Below are 4,556 nucleotides of genomic sequence, written 5' to 3'. Positions count from 1 at the left end.
TGTCACTCAAATTATTTTTCTGGTTTCAATTTTTTTTTCTTGTTTTTAGAGTTCAGACGTTTTGATTGCTTTTTTGATTGCCTTTTTTCTGGTCAACGGATGACTCTTCTCTAAAAACCACATACAAATACAAATCTCCAGGTCAGCAACCTTTTAGAGATCATCTCTGGAAACCGAACAGTAAACAAAGTCCCAGTCAAGGTGTGAGTAGAACCATCCTCTCCCAAACCCTTGGTGTACTTACTGGACATTACCTAGGGTAAAACAAAGGATGCTGCGCCTGAACAGGGACTTGAACCCTGGACCCTCAGATTAAAAGTCTGATGCTCTACCAACTGAGCTACCCAGGCTCTCACAATACTGTCTTTCCGTGAGTATCTAACCTAGGCTTTGCTTATTTGGCCAATCCTCACTGTGTTTCATGTCCTAGTTTTCAAATAACATGCTCGAATTCTATTCACAGTGAATAAAGTGCCCTTTGAGAGAGATGTTACAGTCCCTGGGAGCTTTTCCCTTTTTTCTCTCTTCGTTGTCTCCCCCCGCCTCTAGTTTTTCAGAACCAGAGATGCAACGTCTCCCAGATAAAGCCGTCGGGTTTCAGACCACGTTCTAGACACACAGGGTCTCACTTCTCGCCAAGGATCTGCACCTAAGGTGTTCGAGTTAGTGCTCACCCTGCTCACTGCTTCTGTCTGTTTCTGCGTTGTCTTGCGGCCTTTGTATCAGAGGGGGAGACAGTTGACGGAGGAAGAACTTGAAGACGCAAGAAAATGCTCCCTAACGGGCCCCCTTCTGTTGGTGGGTGGGACTGCCTCCCCAGCGCTCCCTTGACCAGCAGACCCAGGCGCTGAGCGATGTCACGGAGGCCACGCAGGGAGGTGTCCTGGGGTCAGCCTGCCATGCAGAGCCTCTTCCCCGGCATGGTCACGGCCTCCAGGTTTCAGAAAGAGTAGAGCTGGGGCGCCTGGAGGGCTCAGTCGATTAAACGTCTGCCTTTGGCTCAGGTCATGATCTCAGGGTCGTGGGGTCCACGGGCAACCAGCCCCCTGCTCAGCGGGGAGTCTGCTTCTCTCTCCCTCTGCTGCTCCCCCTGCTTGAGCTCTCTCCCTCTCTCTCAAATAAATAAATAAATCTTAAACACAATGAGCCTCGCTCTGCCAACTATTCCTTCTCCAAACACTCACAGACAATGGCGTTAATGAGGGACTTCTTAGAACAGCCAAGTGTCCACCATGTGCACCTGAGCCGGGGAGGGAGCGCTCGGCAAGCAGAGGGCCTGGGGTTAACCTTCCGCACCGCCGCCCTCACCTTCAAGGTGAGACTGTCTGAGCCAGGCCTCCTTCCTTTACTGTCCCTTCTTCCCCCTCCTCCCCCTCCTCCTCCTTCTCTTCCTCCCCCTCCTCCTCCCCCTCCTCTTCTCCCACCAAATTCACCATCTCTTCCTTCTTCACGTCTTTTCTCGCTGTTTGCTGCCCACATCGGACGTAACGGTGTTTCCGTGGGCCTTGGCTCCCTCAGCTGTGACTGAGGCCGCGCGGGGCCACCAGATTGAGGACACGCCGGTCAGCGCTCGGGGTCCCCCCGCAGGAGGCGGTGAGGGCACAGCGCCCTGGGCTCCAGGCGCAGCGTTATCAAAGCGCAAGGAAGAAAAAGAACGAAAAGAAGCCTCGGAAAAGACGACGGCAGATAATCTCTCCCTGTTCCCTCAGCTGTGCCCGCGTCGGCGAGGCTCACGGGACACAGGACACGCTGTGCTTTCCAAATTCAAGGAATAAGATTCGTGGCTGACATAACCACACTGAGATTCCTGCTCTAAGGTGCAAGTGTGAGACGTGGTCATGGCTTGGCGGGTCATCTGAGTGAGTAAAACATGGGCGGAGAACTCTTTTTTCAAAACTACATTACAGAAGCCTCTTCTGACTCTAGACGCCCTCCTCCGCCCATTTCCTCGAGTAAGATACCCCGGCAGACTGATGAATTCCAGGCTTTCCGATCTTCCTTGGATTCCTCACGGAATACTTTGTTCAAAATATTTAAAAATTTTAAAGAAATGCTGCTTGGAGCACATCAGATAAAAATCTCAGAGAAAGAAACACTAAATGGCTTTGGAGGGAAATGGTATCACCCATGTAAAGAAAGGTTTATACGGTTTTCAGAAGCTATTTATTAGCTATTTAGTGTCACTTAGAACCTCTGTGCCATGCTTTCCTGTCCTGCCACAGCCTTCTCTGGAAAGAAGAAATGTTGATGGTTGTGCTCAGTCCACCAACCTTACTCTGCCCCTTATGCCTACCTGTGAGTTTTTTCCTCTCCCAGACTGAACAAAAAAATACCAGTTTTAAAAAATTCAGTGGCATTTTGAGGTTTTCGTCTGCTATTCTTCGAGCACAAAATCCACCGCAACTGAGAACAATCTCAGCGTGGGAGTGAGTTTGAGGGTCCGCTGGACTCATGGACACATGGCCCTGGGTTGTTCCACGGATGAATCCGAGGGGGCTCGTGGAGCAAGCAGACCACCTTTAGGCAAACTGCTTGGGGCGTTAAGGAGTCAGTGAGGCAGACGACGCTCCTCCAAGCTACTGTCGCCCTCACCTCCTCCCCACCTGGGAGTACTTTGGAAGTCACCACCTCAGACATGGTGGCCACGTGCTCCATTCTCTTGAGGAGGTTGAGGACCCATTACCCCGACCCACGTGGGGTGATTCTTCTCATTGCCTCGTGGACGGTCAAGTTGTTAAAGCCTCTGGTATGAATGAATTATAGTAAAATATTTTCACGAGCTCACCATGCACTAGTTCTAAGTAATTGTTAGGGATTCCAGATGGAGTTTTATTCCTTTTAATCCTTTTTTTTTTTAAGTGTTGATAATTAAATCTTCCTCCAGTTGCAAAGTTAAAACTTTGGAAAACAGAAACCTATTTCATCTCAGTTTCCAGGTATGGAAACATGTGTCTATCAGATGGCCGCGTGGCCTAATGGATAAGGCGTCTGATTCCGGATCAGAAGATTGAGGGTTCGAGTCCCTTCGTGGTCGCTTCTTTCTTGTCAACCAAGAAACAAACTCTTTCATTTGACGTCCACCAGCGGACCCTTGAGTAGTCTTTGGAAACCTGAAATGAGTCAGAAGTCCTGAAAAGAGCAAGCCTGGGTGCTGCTGAGTTGCTAATAACTTACATTTTGTCATTGGCCTCTAATCACTAAATAAAAGTAGTAAAGGACGATGAATGGTTGTTGGCAATGTGTCAAGCCTGGATTTCTGGCTCGAAGCCCTGCTCTAGACCTGGCTGATCGAGGCCAACGAAAAGATGGGAGGGGTAGAAAAGCCAACTACAAACGTTTCTCTGGAAAGCTGGGTTTCAAAGGGCTTCTATTTAAGAGTTAGAAATAGGAGTTTCGAGGGGGTGGGGGATACTGAGCCCAGCCAGAATAGGCACTCGAAATCTGAACCCCCATAGTGTCTGTTGCTTATCAAACTGAACTATCCGGGATCCAACTTTTCCTGAGAATTTACTCAAAGCTAGTAAGTCAATTATTCTCTAATCTTTCCACTATTTGCCTTTCCTATAAGCACAGGGCGTTGGCATTTTCCATCACATGATTTGTGGAAAAGTCCTGTGAAGGATGAGTTGATGTTGACCAAAACAGCCAGTCATCTTATCAAAACTTGGCTCTGAACCAGGGATCAAGTCAGCCCCAGGGTGTCCCTTCTGAACTATTCCAAGCCACTCAGAGGGATTAATATTTCAACTGCTTCTTCAATTGTTCATAAGATTTTTAACTTTGACTTTTGGAAGATTTCATGTTCCTTAAGCATCGCCATTTTATTACCGTCCAGTCATGCACTTACACTCACCCATAAAGATCTGGGATCCAGTTTTCGGTGGTGCTGAATGGATGTGTGTGGGAAGAAGCCAGAAGAAAAGAGAGAGGTAGGGAAGTTCCGTCGGAACAACTCTGATCTCTGTTTACTGTCTGTTTCCTGACTCAGAATGAAGAGACGCAACAAAGATATCTGTTAGTTTCTTTATTTTTCCTCTTCTTCCTTTTTTTTCCCCCCCTGTTCTGCTCTTCGATGTTACTGAAAAATAGAACTCAAGGTGAACTTTTAACTATTGTGGTGGGCATGTTTCTTGATGAAAATTTAGGGTAAACTGGGTTCTCCCCCACTTTTTTTCCTGTCCCATCTTGTCTTCCTTTTGCCAAAGCAGCCATTCCGTGTGGTACCAAGACTATGGGGTAGGACCGGGCAGCTGCAAAGGCAATGCCCTGGATCATTGGTTTTCTTGTCACGTAGGCAGGGAAGTCATGAGAGAACGATTGAAAAAGTACAAGAAAGGTTTGGTTACATAGGAAAGAACACACACGGAGTTATAGGGGATTGTACTCAAGACCTTGCATGTCAGTCCTGAAGTACATAAAAATCAGCTTGTGTTACACATTCTACATAAAGTATCTGTGTCATTTTTGGATGGCTTTGAAAAACCTAACAGTTGAAAGGCAAAGTCCACTAATTTTGAAATCATTAAGCTAGAGCCTCTCTTGGCATTTCTGATTCA

The 4,556-nt window shown here is 47.5% G+C and overlaps 2 non-coding genes across 2 annotated transcripts; one reads left to right on the top strand and one right to left on the bottom strand.

Annotated features, from left to right (window-relative positions):
- Positions 1–277: 277 nt before the first annotated feature.
- On the bottom strand, positions 278–350 carry TRNAK-UUU (transfer RNA lysine (anticodon UUU)). The gene has a single exon. It is a non-coding gene; the product is annotated as a tRNA-Lys (tRNA).
- A 2,611-nt stretch (positions 351–2,961) lies between these two features.
- Positions 2,962–3,034, top strand: TRNAR-CCG (transfer RNA arginine (anticodon CCG)). The gene has a single exon. It is a non-coding gene; the product is annotated as a tRNA-Arg (tRNA).
- The last annotated feature ends 1,522 nt before the right edge of the window (positions 3,035–4,556 follow it).

Source organism: Halichoerus grypus, chromosome 9 (assembly GCF_964656455.1).
Source record: "Halichoerus grypus chromosome 9, mHalGry1.hap1.1, whole genome shotgun sequence".
Taxonomy (NCBI): domain Eukaryota; kingdom Metazoa; phylum Chordata; class Mammalia; order Carnivora; family Phocidae; genus Halichoerus; species Halichoerus grypus.
This window is presented reverse-complemented; position numbering and strand designations above follow the sequence as displayed.